Consider the following 15,670-nt stretch of genomic DNA (forward strand, 5'->3'; position numbering starts at 1 on the left):
AACTATGTTCCATAGGGTTTTCAATGGCTGATTTTTCAGAAGTAGATTGCCAGGCCTTTCTTCCAAGGTGCCTCTGGGTGGACTCAACCACCAATCTTTTCAGTTAGCAGCCAAGTGTGTTAACCATTTCCATTACCCCACTGACGTTGCCATCAAGTTGATTCTGACTCAGTGACCTTATAGGACAGAGTCGAACTGCCCCATAGGGTTTCCAAGGAGCACCTGGTTGATTTGAACTGCCAACCTTTTGGTTAGCAGCCGAACTCAACCACTACGCCACCAGGGTTTTCTCCCATTACCCAGGGACTTCAAAAAGCCACTTGCAGTCCAGTTGATTCCAACTCACGGGGAACCCATGTCACCCAAAGACTCCCAAAGTGAGAGATTAGGTTCTCTTATCACTGTGCGCATAGTAGGTGTTCATTAAACTTTAAATAGATAAGGGAGGGTATTAGGAAGAGGGGGAGGTGGAACATGGGGCTAGAGCCTTGAAGGAGATGGACACAATCTTCGCCCTCTGTGTCTCAGCTCCAGTGTCACCTCCTCCAGGCAGCCCTCCCTGACCCTCAGTCTGGATCAGGTGCCTCTCTCCTAGCTCTTTCCACTCTGGGTCGTCACTGTCTGGGGATGGATGAGTCTGTCTCTCCCACTGAACTGTCAGCCCTGGAAGGTGCTGTGGTCACTGCTGTGTCCCCAGGCCCAGCCCAGCATAGAACAGGGCATGGTGCAGGGGCTCAATAATATCTGGTGAAATGAGTAATTATGCTAGATCTGAAAAAGCTAAACACATTGAATTTTCACAAAACGCCTGAGACGGATGTTGTGGTCTTGGGCTGTGGGGTCGATTCTGACTCATGGCGATCCCATATGTTACAGAGTAGAACTGCTCCATGGGGTTTTCTTGATTGTGATCTTCACTTTTACTCCGTCACATAGGGTCACTGTGAGTCTAAATCGATTCGACAGCACCTAACAACAACAACAATCTTTATGGAAGCAGATCACCAGATCTTTTCTTCCCTGGTGCCACTGAGTGGGTTTGAACTGCCAACCTTTTAGTTACCAGTCGAGCACAAATCGTTTGCGCCACCCAGAGACCTTTTGTTGTGTTGTTAGGTGCCCTAGAGTCGATTCTAACTCATAGCGACCCTGTGTACAACAATAAAACACGGCCCGCGTCCGCGCTGTCCTCACAGTTGTTTTTATATTGGAGCCCATTGTTGCAGCCACTGTGTCAACCCATCTCATTGCGGGTCTTCCTCTTTTTTGCTCACCCTCTACTTTACCAGGTTGATAAAATGTCCAAAGTAAGTGAGATGAAGTCTCCCCCTCCTTGCTTCTAAGGAGCACTCTGGCTGTACTTCTTCCAGGACAGATTTGTTTGTTCTTCTGTCTGTCCATTCAATGTATCAGTTCTTCAGTCTTCCTTATTCATTTCCCAGCTTTTGCATGCATATGAGGTGACTGAAAATACAATGACTTGAGTCAGGCGTACCTTTGACCTTTTACTGCCCCTGTCTTACAGATAGCAGCCCTGGTGGTGTGGTGGTCAAGTGCTCTAAGTGCTCGGCTGCCAACCAAAAGATTGGTGGTTTGAACCAACCAGCCGCTCCATGGGATAAAGATGTGACAGTCTGCTCCCGTAAAGATCACTGCCTTGGAAACCCTATGGGGCAGTTCTACGCTGTCCTGTAGGGTCACCATGAGTGGAAATGACTTGACGGTCATGGGCTTTAAGCATTTTCAGGAGGTCAATGGTGGTTCAGTGGTGGAATTCTCACTTCCCGTGCATGAAATCCAGGTTCAATTCCCAGCCCACGCACCTCATGCACAGCCACCGCCCATCTGTCAGCGGAGGCTTGTGTGTTGCTATGATGCTGAGCAGGTTTCAGCAGAGCTTCCAGTCTAAGCAGAAAGGCCTTGTGATTTACTTCCAAAAACATCAATCGATGAAAACTCTATGGATCCCAACGGTCTGATCCACACCCAATCATAGGGATGACGCAGGACCAGGCAACACTTTGTTCCGCTGTGCACAGGGTTGCCATCAGTCTGGGGCTGACTAGACAACCGCTAGCAACAACAAGCGTTTTCGTAAGTCCCGGAAAAGCTCTGAGGTTGGAGGCCCAGTCGGCGCAGGGACGCAAGATGGACAAGCAGCTCATGAAGTGAGTGTGCACGCTGGGATTTGAAGAGAGGCTCAAACTCTCAAACAATCAAGAGACACCACTCAGCATCCAGCCATCTGGCAGAAAGCAGAAGGATGAACAATGCCAGGTGTTGGCGGGGCGGTGGCCACCTGGGAAGCCACAGCTATACCACGTGAGAGTGTGCACTGCAGTCCCTATTATGGAGAGTAACCCGGCAGTTTCTAGTGATATTAGGTGTCTGTGTGCCCTGTGTCCCGGCAATCCCCCTTCTGGCTTCTGGCACGGTGCAGGGGCCAGAAGAAACATACAGGAGAATGGACCAGGGTGTTCACTGCGGTGTTATATGTAGGGTAAAGTACCAGGATGTTTATTGTGGCGTTACTTATGAAGGTGGAAGCTGGAAGCAGCCTAGGGGTCCATCATGAAAAAAATATGTGGAACACTATGTAACAATAATATGTAGCGTAATAGCAAAGGGGCCCTGGTGGTGCAGTGGTTAAGAGCTACAGCTGCTTAGCAGGAAAGCCACAGATATTTGCAACATTGAAAATATCTATCTTATATTAAAAACCAGTAATGATTAATATTTAACATATTTAAAGGATTCCTTTGCATCAGTGCAAAAACTGATGGTGGGGGTAGAGATGCATTACCCAGATCTCCTCAAGAGAACCTGTGGAAGAAGGGTGGTTGGCAGCTGCCACAACTTTTGATCCACTGCAGTGTTCATACAAAGGCCATGTTCCGCAGGTCAGCTACCATACAGTGACTGAGGATGGCAGGGTATTAGGGCCTGCCCATTCCGGCCCAACACAGAACTCCTCTGACAGGTATTCTTCATTCTGGGACTCTCTACTGGCCTGGCTGAGACTTTCTCACGGGGCATTGGAGTGAGAGACTCCTACCCAGTCCCTCTCTCATCCCTCTCTCCTTTCACAGGTATCAAATCAGTATTAACTGCAGTAATATTATTCAGCCACAAAAAGGAATGAAGCGCTGATACGTGCTACAACTTGGATGAACCTTGAAAATATTCTACTAGGTGAAGGAAGTCAGAGGCAAAAGGCCACATATTCCATATCCACATATCTCATATTCCATTTATATGAAATGTCCACAATAGGCAAATCCATAGCAGATTAGCAGTTGCTGGTATCATCGGCTGGGCAGGGGAAGGGGGCGGGGAGAAGGGAAGGAATGGCAAGTGACTGCTAATAGGTACACTGTTTCTTGTTGGGGAGATGAAAATGTTCTAGAATTAGGCAGTGGTGATGGTTGCACAACTTTTTGAGTATACTAAAAACCACTGAACTGTATACTTTTAGAGTGAATTTTTTTTTCTGTATCTGAATTATACCTTAATAAAAAAGTATTCACTCCAAAAAAAAAAAATAGAGCTACAGCTGGTAACCAAAACGTTGGCAGTTCAAATCCACCAGCCCCTCCTTGGAAACCCTATGGTGCAGTTCTACTCCGCCCTATAGGGTTGCTGTGAGTCGGAAACCACTCGTCGGCAATGGGTTTGTTTTATGGGTTTATGTAGCAATAGAAAGAATGAGCTAGATGCTCATACACCTTAAAACCCCAAAAGGCAAACCAGTTGCCATGAAGTCATTTCCAACTCACGGCAACCCCACGTGTGTCGGAGCAGAACTGTGTTCTGTAGGGTTTTCAATGGCTGACTTTTTAGAAGTAGATCGCCAGGCCTTTCTTCTGAGGTGCCCCTGGGTGGATTCGAACCTCCCCCTTTTGGTTAACAGCCAAGCTCGTTAAAGGTTTGCATGACCGAGGGATGCCTACAGCATCCTGGAGCACTCTAACAGTGGAACAGTCAGTGAAAAGGTAAGAAACAGGAGATCCACAGCATAGTGTCATTGACATAAAATTAACACACACGTGAAACAATGCTGCATATTCTTTCAGGCATGAAGGCTTACTCCAAACGCATCTGAGGATGAGGGATGCTTAAGGAGGGGAAGTGAATGGGAGCGAGGATGGAGAACAAAGATGGAAAAGGAATAAATACAACTCTCTAGACTCAATGCCCTCTGTTTGCCGCTGTTAGGCGCTGTTGAGTCAGCCCCTAACTTATGCACAATGGAACAAAACACTGTCCGATCCTGAGCCATCCCCATGATTGATTGCGGCTGGACCCTTGTGATCTGTAGGGTTTTCCTTGGTTGATTTTTTGTGAAGTAAATCGCCAGGCCTTTCTTCCTAGTCTGGAAGCTCCACTGAAACCTGTTCAGCATTATAGCAACACACAAGCCTCTACTGACAGATGAGTGGTGGCTGTGCTTGAGGTGCACGGGCTGGGAATGGAACCTGGGTCCTCCACATGGAAGGGGGGGATTCTACAACTGAACCACCACTGCCCCCCACTCCCCAGGATCAAACCCCTCCTGAGCTCCTATACTCCATTCCTGCTCAGCTTTCAAAGGGATCCTGTTAGAATATAAGTCAGATTGCATCCCTCCTCTGCTCGGACCCTGCTTCCTCTCTCAGAGTAAAACACAAAGAACTTGCCAAAATTTATGATTTCCCAGTTCCAGCCCCTCATCACCTCTGTGACCTCATCCCCTATCCCTCCCCCCTCATGGGCAACTCCTCACTGCTCCTCCAGCACACTGACAGGTTCCTACCACAGGGCGTTTGCACTTGCCATTCCTCCATCCTGGCACGCTCTTCCCCCAGGTGTCCAGATATGTGTGCCTGGCTCCCTCCTCACCAGCTCCAGGTCTCTGTTCAAATGTAACTGCTCCCTACTCCCATCACACTCCCCTCAGAGTGAGTTATCATCACACTTCTATTCCCTATCTGGCTTTCTTTTCCGAATTTATCACCCTCTGATATATCATATGAAGAGAATGAACAAATCAGTCTTAGAATACAACCAGAACGTTCCTTAGATGGGCGGATGTGGAGACTTCAGCTCACTGACTTTGGACACGTCATTGGGACAGAGCAATTGCTAGAAAAGGACATGTTTGGTAAAATAGAGAGTCAACGAAAACGAGGGAAACTCTCAACGAGATGGATGGACACAATGGCCGCAACAATGAACTCAAACAGACCAACAATCCTGAAGATAGAGCAGGGTTAGGCCATATTTCATTCTGTTGTACACAGGGTCCCCGTGAGGTGGGGCCTACTTGACAGTAACAAACAACAATGACAAGGATATATCGTATCTATTTGTTTAATTGTTCCCTGTCTTTCTCCCATAATCAGGATCTCAGGTTCTTGGAGGCTGTCTTGTTCTCCGTAGTCAAGTGCCTAGAACAAACCTGGCACACAGTGGAAGCTCAGTAAGAACTAGCACTTATGAAATCAATGAAGAAACATTTATGTTGATGTACCATGCATTACCCATACATGAATTCTTTTATTTATTTATTTTTTTATTGTTGTGCTGTAAGTGAAAGTTTACAATTCAAGTTAGTCTCTCATACAAAAATTTATACATACATTGTTATGTGACCCTAGTTGCTCTCCCTATCCTGTGACAGCACACTGTTCCTTTCCACCCTGGATTTCCCGTGTCCATTCAACCAGCTCCTGACCCCCTCTGCCTTCTCATCTCGCCTCTGGACAGGAGCCGCCCATTTAGTCTCATGTATCTACTTGAGCTAAGAAGCACACTCTTCACAAGTATCATTTTATGTCTTATAGTCCAGTCTAATCTTTGTCTGAAGAGTTGGCCTCGGGAATGGTTTCAGTTTTGGGCTAACAGAGAGTCTGGGGGCCATGTCTTCTGGGGTCCCTCCAGTCTCAATCAAACCATTAAGTCTGGTCTTTTTACTAGAATTTGAGTTCAGCACCCCACTTTTCTCCTGCTCCATCAGGGACTCTCTGTTGGGTTCCCTGTCAGGGCGGTCATTGGTGGTAGCTGGGCACCATCTAGTTCTTCTGGTCTCAGGCTGATGAAGTCTCTGGTTTATGTGGCCCTTTCTGTCTCTTGGGCTAATACTTTCCTTGTATCTTTGGTGTTCTTCATTCTCCTTTACTCCAAGTGGGTTGGGACCAATTGATGCATCTTAGATGGCCACTCGCTAGCTTTTAAGACCCCAGACGACACTCACCAAAGTGGGATGCAGAACATTTTCTTAAAAAACTTTGGATGAATGAATTCTAATGCTGCAATTTTCCTTTTAAATTTTAGAGCTGATACATTTGCTCTTTTCAGATTTACAAACATATCTTCAGGACTTCAGAGAGCAAATACCCCTGATCACACCGAGAAAGGGACACTCAGAGAGCCCCAGACATGTATGTAGAGATAGTCACACTCCAGGCATAGAGGTGGCACATGGCAGACACATCCAAAGCAGCTACAGCTCCCACTCATGGCTCACACACCACCTAATGGGCAGGGCAGGGATGGGGAGTCCAGGAGGGCTTCCTGGAGGAGGGGACATCAAACCTGAAAAACAATGCAGACTGAAAGGTCAACAATTACTTTAAAACAAAAATGTAAGGGGGTAGCGAAACTAGATAAATGGAAAAAGAACAATAATAATGAGTACGAAAATAATGAGAATGGTCATGCATTGTGAAGAATGTAACCAATGTCACTGAACAATTTGTGTAGAAAGTGGCACATGGAAACCTAAACTACTGGGTAAACCTTCACCAAAAACACGATAAAATATTATTTAAAAAAAAATGCACAATTAGCCAGGCAAAGAGAATTGGGGATGAGTGTGATAAGCAACACAAACTATTTTTCCAAGAGTGTTTAATGTATGAACACATAAATGGAAAACTGAATACAGAAACAAATGTAGAAGTTACCAAGGGCCAAGGCAAGAAAGACTAGGGAGCTATTACTTAATTGGTACGGAGTTGCTGTTCAGGGTGGTGAAAAAGTTTTAGAAATAGATTGTGTCTTAGTTATCTAGGGAGCCCTGGTGGCAGAGTGGTTAAGAGCTCGGCTGCTATCTAAGATGCATCAACTGGTCCCAACCCACCTGGAGTAAAGGAGAATGAAGAACACCAAAGACACAAGGAAAGTATTAGCCCAAGAGACAGAAAGGGCCACATAAACCAGAGACTTCATCAGCCTGAGACCAGAAGAACTAGATGGTGCCTGGCTACCACCAATGACCACCCTGACAGGGAACACAACAGAGAGTCCCTGACAGAGCAGGAGAAAAGTGGGGTGCAGAACTCAAATTCTAGTAAAAAGACGAGACTTAGTGGTTTGACTGACACTGGAGGAACCCCAGAAAGCATGGACACTGGACTCTCTGTCAACCTAGAACTAAAACCATTCCCAAGGCCAACTCTTTAGACAAAGATTAGACTGGACTATGGGACATAAAATGATACTCGTGAAGAGACTGCTTCTTAGCTCCAGTAGATACATGAGACTAAATGGGCAGCTCCTGTCCGGAGGCGAGATGAGAAGGCAGAGAGGGTCAGGAGCTGGTTGAATGCACACGGGAAATCCAGGGTGGAAAGGAGGAGTGTGCTGTCCCAGTATAGAGAGAGCAACTAGGGTCACATAACAATGTATGTATAAATTTTTGTATGAGAGACTAACTTGAATTGTAAACTTTCGCTTACAGTACAACAATAAAATAAAATAAAATAAAGGAGCTCGGCTGCTTTTGGAAAGTTGGCAGTTTTGGAAAGTTGGCAGTTTGAATCCACCAGCCACTCCTTGGAAACCTATGGGGGCAGTTCTACCCTGTCCAACAGGGTCACTTTGAGTCGGAATTGACTCAACGGCAGTGAGTTTTAGTTATCTAGTGCTGCTGTGACACAAATACCACACATGGGTGGCTTTAACAAACAGAAATTTAGTTTCTCACCCTTTAGGAGGCTAGAGGTATGAATTCAGGGTGCTGGCTCTAGGGGAAGGCTTTCTCTCTCTGTCAGCTCTGGAGGAATGTCCTTGTTTCTTCTGAGCTTCTGTTCCTGGGCAATCTTCGTGTGGCTTAGCATCTCTCTTCCCCTCTCTCTGCTTGCACTTGCTTGTATTAATCTCTTATATATCTCAAAAGAGATTGACCCAAAACCCAGCTTACACTAATCCTGCCTCATTAACATAACAAAGACAACCCATTCCCAAATGAGATTATAATCACAGGCGTAGAAGTTCGGATTTACAACACATATTTTGGGGGGACACAATTCAGTCCATAAGGGATGGGGGTGATAATTGCACAACATTGTGAACGTAATTGATGCCGCTGAATTACACACTTAAAAAGGGTTAAGATGGCACATTTTATGTGACATATATTTTACCACATGAAACTATTTTTTGAAAAAAGAATGAATGGAGAGACTTTGGAAATCCGTTTGGCAGTTCATCAAAACCTCAGCATGGAGCTGATTTTTCAGAAGTAGATCACTAGGCTTTTCTTCTGAGGTACTTCTGGGTGGACTCGACCCTCCAACCTTTCCATTAGCAGCTGAGCATGTTAACCATTTGCACCCCCAAGGAACTCCCATACCCACCGCCTTTTTTAAAAAAAAATTCAACACAGTTTCCATATGACCCACCAATTCCACTCCTAGGTACCTACCCAAGAGAATGTAATTGTATGTTCACATAAAAACTTGTACAGGAATGTTCATAGCAGCATTATTCGTAATCACCAAAAAGTGGAAAAACCCAAATGTCCATCACCTGATGAATGGATAAATTTTTGTATGAGAGACTAACTTGAACTGTAAACTTTCACTTAAAGTACAACAATAAAATAAAATAAAGGAGTTTGGCTGCTTTTGGAAAGTTGGCAGTTCCATATAATGGAATATTATTTGGCAACGTTGTCGGGTAAAAACATCACAAGTTTAGTAAAGCAAAAAGAAAGTTTTATTTGGCATATATTCAAAAAGGCAGCAGTGGGAAACGGACAGGCATGCTGCTAGAGCTGTGTCTGTCCAAGTCCGAAGAATATTACAGAATAGGCAAGAGTGGGAAAACAGACAAGCACGCTGCCACAGCCATGGCTGCCAGAGTCCAAGGAAAGTTACCCATCAGTATGTAATAACACTACAAATGGGCAAAACCATTGAAAACTTTACCTTTTCACAGATTGGCTAGAAATTGTGATCCTACGTTTTGAATTGTCTTTCTTAACAATCATTGGTACAGGTTTCAGTAACGACAGTCAGGAGGGTCTTCATTGGTCCAACAAATTTCTATTCACTAAATGCTAACAGAAAAAGATAAGAGTGGAAAGTCTTCCGTGTTCTGTTTGAATGGTTTCTGTGAAAGGTTCCCTAAAAGATGTTTTCCAAGATTATCTTAGCTATTGTCTTTATACCTCAGGGCCCAGTTGATGTGTCCTCATGAGTCCATCTCCAGCTGGGTCACAATTCTATGCTCAAGGAGAGGGAATAAATGATTCCAATATTATTTTCCAAATCAGCAAGCAAGAGAAATGAAGTTCTGATACGTGCTACAACGCAGAGGAACCTTGAAGGCATGATGCTGAATGAAAGAAATCGGACAGAAAGGAAGGGCACATACTGCATGATTCTGGGAAAATCCAGAATAGGGAAATCCAGAGAGCCATCAAGTAGATGGGTGGTGGCCAGTGCTGGGAGGAGGCGGGAGTGGGGAGTACTAATGGGACAGGGGTTTCTCTTTGGGGTGATGAAAATGTCCTAGAATCAGGTAGTGGTGATAGTCGCAGACGCCTTGTGACTTACATTGAAAACAACTGAGCCACTTCAAAAGGGTGAACTTTGTGATATGTGAATTCTACCTCAAGGACAACAGAAAAGGAATGAATGGAGATCTCCCAGAGAGAAGGCAGAAAGAAGAGAAAAAGGACGGGACCTTTCAACCTCTTTTTTACCCCAGACATCCCCACCATAATCCAGAGCGGCGGCGGGTGCATGAGTGATTCGGGAGGCTGCTGGTTGAGTAGGGCCGCGGCCGGTGCAGGGATTCAGGTGTCAGGGGATGGCATCTGGACTGGGCCAGGGACCCCAAGATGGAGAGAAAGGGATTGTCTTAGTCATCTAGTGCTGCTATAAACAGAGATACCACACGTGGATGGCTTCAACAAAGGGAAGTTTATTCTCTCACAATCCAGTAGGCTACAAGTCCAAAATCAGGGCATCAGCTCCAGAAGAAGGCTTTCTCTCTCTGTCAGCTCTGGAGGAAGGTCCTTGTGATGCATCAGTCTTCCCTTGGTCTGGGAGCATCTCAGCGCAGGAACCTCAGGTCCCAAGGAAGCGCTATGCTCCTCACACTGCTTTCGTGGTGGTATGAGGTTCCCATGTGTCTCTGCTCGCTTCTCTCTTTTATATCTCAAAATAGATTGGATTAAGACACTATCTAATCTTGTAGACGTCATCAGTATAACCTCATCATAGTGATAGAGTTTACAACACATAAGGAGATCATGTATAACCTCATCATAATGATACAGTTTACAATACATAAGGAAATCACACCAGATTACACAATCATACAACACTGGGAATCATGACCTAGCCAAGTTGATACACATTTTTGAGGGGACACAATTCAATCCATGACAGGGATGAAAGTGATTTGGGCGGCACAGAGCACTGCGGGCTCAGAGAGTTGCCCCCAGCCCCAGGCACACACCCTAGAGTCTATGTGCCCCACGCCCCACGCTTCCTCCTTGTGACCGCCCTTCCCCCACTCCCCCACAGTTGTTTACGAGTGACCTTCAGCCTATTCCTGTCCCTAGGATGGGCAAACATTGCAAGCAGCAAATCAGCAAATACCCAGCGGCCCTCCCTGCACGCCGACCTTGGGGCTGGGGTAGGGGTCAGAGACCTTCTCTGGCCTGCCCCTTCCCCAGCCCTGCTCTGGCCTCCCTCTTGCCCTCTAGGATATGGGTGGGGAGGTGCGTGGAGGTAGTCCTGGCTCAGCTAAGTAGTTCCTGGCCTGCTGGCTTCAAATCCACTACTTGCTGGCTATGGAGCTATCAGTAAGTGGCTTCACGCCCTCACCCCTAAAGCCTCAGTTTCCTCATCTGTACAATGAGGCTGATGAAGATGCCCACCCATAGGGCTATTGTGACAATTCAATGAGTAAAACCCTTGCGGCCAAGAAGCCTGGAGCACTGTGTGTGCTCTGGAGCAGTTGCCTTGAGTACACTCTAACCCCTGGTGACCCTGACTCATGGAGAGCCCAACTCATGGTGACTCCATGTGTGTCAGAGAAGAACTGCACTCCATAGCGCTGATGTTGTTTTTTGAATGGTAAAAAACATGGATTATGCAACATTTGCCAATTCCACATTTTTCACTTGTATAATTCAATGAAACCAATTACATCCATCTCGTGCAACCATCGTCAATATCCATTGCCAGATCTTCCATCCCCATAAGCAGAAACTCAATGCTAGTTAAACAAAAAATTCCCCTCTTTCCCCTTCCCTCTGGCCCCTGGTAACCACTGTCAAACTCTGATTTCTATCCATTTGTCTATTCTAAGTGTTTCGTATCAGTGAAATTACACGATGTTTGTCCTTTTGTGACTTAGTTCACTTAGCCGGGTGTTGTCAAGGTTCATCTATGTTGTGGCATGCCTCAGGACTTCATTTCTCTTTGTGGCTGAGCAGGATTCCATTTTAGGTAGATACCACATTTTGTTTATTCATTTATCTGTGGATGGACATTTGGGTTGTTCCCACCTTTTAGCTACTGTAAAAACCGCTGCGATGAACATTGGTGGACGCCATAGGGTTTTCAAAACCTGATTTTTCAGAGGTAGATTGCCAGGCTTTCTTCTGAGGCACCCCTGGGTAGACTTGAACCTCCATCCTTTTGGTTAGCAGCCAATGGCAATAACTGCTTGCACCACCCAGAGACTCCATGTGCTCCAGAAATGCGTGCTAAACAAACAGTAACTGGCATTGTCCAAGCACCATCTTGTATCCAACACTGCTCCCAGCTCTTTACATAGATGATCTCTTTAGTCTCCAGGACAACCTTTCAAGGTAGGTGGTATGTGACCACCACTCATGGATGAAGAAACAGGCACAGAGAGGTTAAGCACGTTGCTCCAGGTCACACAGCTGAAAAGAGGCAGAGCCAAGCTCTGTGTCTCGTAACACAACACACAGTAATTGTTACTTTGCTGATTATCATTGTTTTTTTTTATTGTGCTTTTGGTGAAAGTTTACAGCTCAAGTTAATTTCTCATTCAAAAATTTATACACACATTTTTTGTGACATTGTTTGCAATCCCCACAATGTGACAGCACATTTGCCCTTTCCACCCCCCAGTTCCCTGTGTCCATTCGTCCTGCTTTTGGACAGGAGCTGCCCATCTGGTCTTGTATATTTGATTGAACTAAGAAGCACATTCTTCACGTGTATTATTTTTTGTTTTATAGACCTGTCTAATCTTTGTCTGAAGAGTGGGCTTCAGGAATGGTTTCAGTTCTGGGTTAACAGTGTGTCCAGGGGCCATAGTTTCAGGGGTTCCTCCAGTCTCTGTCAGACCATTAAGTCTGGTCTTCTTATGTGAGTTTGAGTTCTGGTCTACATTTTTCTCCTGCTCTGTCCAGAACTCTCTGGTGTGTTCCCTGTCAGGGTGGTCATTGGTGGTAGCCAGGCTGATTATTTTTAATGAGGGACTCCAGGGAACATTTATTGAGCACCTACTGCGTGCCAGAGGCCATGCTGGGGCCACTGGGATGGATAGAATGCTACAGAAAGCCTCCGTGTCAGGACTATCCTAGGCATCTTTCGGTTTGTGGCCAAGGTAGGGTTGCCAAATGAAGCACATGAAAATATAGAATGCCCAATTACATTTGACTTTCAGATAAACAATGAATAACTTTTTAGTATAATATTGCAAATATTACATGAGACATACTTACGTTGTTTATCCGAAGTACAAATATAAATGGGTGTCCTATATTTTCTCTGGCAACCTTAGGCCAAGGAATCAGCCCACAGTCCCCTGGCCAAGCTGTGTGGTCTTGTACGTGGCTGAGTCCTTCTGGAGAAAAGGATTCATTTTCTCTCTGTCTAGTGCTAGGTTCAAGCCTGATATTGCCAACCTCCTACTGTATGCATGGAGCCCTGGTGGTGTAGCGGTTAAGAGCTTGGCTGCTAACCAAAAGGTGGGCAGTTTAAATCCACCAGCTGCTCCTTGGAAACCCCACAGCTCTATTCTGTCCTATAGGGTTGCTGTGAGTTGGAATCATCTTGACAACAGTGGGTTTGATTTAGTTTTTACTGTGTGCACAGGATCTCACCTAACCTTCACGTGGATTCTGGGTGCCAAGTGCTTATTATGCCATTTTACAGATAAAAAAAAAAAAAAAAAGGAGGCTCACAGAAGGGAACGCATTTGCCCAGGTCATGTAGTGAAGGAGTGGGGGATTCGAAGCCCAGGTCTGTCTGAAGCCAGAGCCACCCAAGGAAAAAGAGGTAGAATGCAACACTCAAGGGATACTTGGAGGTGATAAGACCTCAGCCCACTGGTAGAGAAAGAGAGTCTGACATAGAACTTCCATAAGACCCCAGCAATTCCGCTCCTGGGTATATACCCAAGAGACTTGAAAGCAGGGACTCAAACAGGTACTTGTACCAAAACCCACTGCCGTAGAGTTAATTCTGACTCATAGTGACCCTATAGGACAGAGTAGAACTGCCTCACAGGATTTCCAAGGCTGGAATCTTTATGGAACCAGACTGCCACATCTTCATCCCGAAGAGTGGCCGGTGGGTTCGAACCATCAGCCTTTTGGTTAGCAGCTGAGTGCTTAACCACTGCACCACCAGGGCTCCTAGGTATTTGTACACCACTGTTCACAGCAGCACTTTGCACGATAGCCAAAAGGTGGAAACAACCCAGTGTCCACCACTAGACGAATGGATACACAAAATGTGGTCTCTCCGTACAGTGGAGGATTGCTCAGTTGTAAAGAGGAATGAAGTTCTGATACATGTTACAACATGGATGAATCCTGAAAACATTATGCTGAGTGCAAGAAGCCAGACACAAAAGGACAAATATTGTATCATTCCACTTGTGTGAGATTTCTAGAATAGGCAAACAGAGGAAGACCAAAGTCCATTAGTTGTTGTCCGGGGCTGGGGGCACGGGAAAGGGAGCGGTATTACTTAAGGGGTACTGAGTTTCTGTGAAGCGTGATGAAAAACTTTGGAAACACTGCTGCATGAGTGAACCTTGAAATCATTATGCTAAGTGAAGTCAGTCAGTCACAAAAGGACACAGATTGTATGATCTCAGTTATATGACATACCTAGCATAGGCAAATGTAGAGAGATCAAAGTTTAATAGTGGTTACCAGGGGTTGCTGGAGCCCTGGTGGCACAGTGGTTAAGAGCTGGGCTGCTGTCTGAAAGGTTGGCAGTTCGAATCTACCAGCCGCTCCTTGGAAAACCTATGGGGCAGTTCTACTCTGTCTTATACTTAAGTCAGAATCGACTTGATGGCAATGGGTAGGGGTCTCTGGGTGGCATAAATGGTTAAGTACTGCTAACCCTTCCCTCTCACCCCTGGTAACCACTAATAAGTTCTGGTCTCTCTGCATTTTTTTTTTTTTTCCCAGAAGCACCTTGGAAGAAAAGCCTGGGGATCTACTTCTGAAAAATTAGCCATTGAAAACCCTATGGAGCACAATTCTCCTCTAACACATATGGGGCCACTATGAGTTGCAATTGACTCCAAGGGCATTTGGTTTGGTTTTGGTTTACCGGGGGCAGAAGGGAGGGGGAAACGGGTAGTCATTGTTCGGGAAGCATTGAATTCCTGTTTATGAGGATGGAAAATTTGGCAATGGATATTGATGATGATTGGACAACATGATTGATGTAATTGGTGTCACCGAATTGTACACGTGAAAGATATTGAATTGGCAAATGTGTAATATCTACATTTTTATAACAATTAAAAAAGAAAAGACAACAGAAAATATTGGGAATGGATAGTGGTGATGGCTACACAACATAACTCATTGCCTTCCAGCGACCCTATAGAACAGAGGAGAGCTGCTCCCATAGGGTTTCCAAGGCGGGAACCTTTATAGAGAGGCCTGGTGGTGCAATGGTTAAGAGCTGGGCTGCTAACCAAAGGACCAGCAATTCAAATCCACCAGCTGCTCCTTGGAAACCCTACAGGGCAGTTCTACTCTGTCCTGGAGGGTCACTATGAGTCAGAATCCACTTGATGGCAACGGGTTTGTTTTTGTTTTTTGTTTTGCTATAGCCAGGCTCCATCCTAAGAGCTTTGCTTGTTTTGTTCATGGTGATGGGAAATTCGGGCAACAATTGCGGGTGATGGTTGCACGACATGATTAATATAATTGATATTACTAAATCGAACATCTGAAAAATGTTAAATCGGCAAATGTGTTAAACATATAAAAAATCCATTGCTGTCAAGTCAATTCTGACTCAGAGGGACCCTATAGGACAGAGTAGAACTGCCCCATAGGGCTTCCACAGAGTGGCTGGTGGATTTGAACTCCCGACCTTTTGGTTAGCAGCCGAGCTCTTAAGTGTTGCGCCACCAGGGCTCTGTTAAATATTTATAT

Source organism: Trichechus manatus, unplaced genomic scaffold (assembly GCF_000243295.1).
Source record: "Trichechus manatus latirostris isolate Lorelei unplaced genomic scaffold, TriManLat1.0 scaffold00216, whole genome shotgun sequence".
NCBI classification, from domain to species: Eukaryota; Metazoa; Chordata; class Mammalia; order Sirenia; family Trichechidae; genus Trichechus; species Trichechus manatus.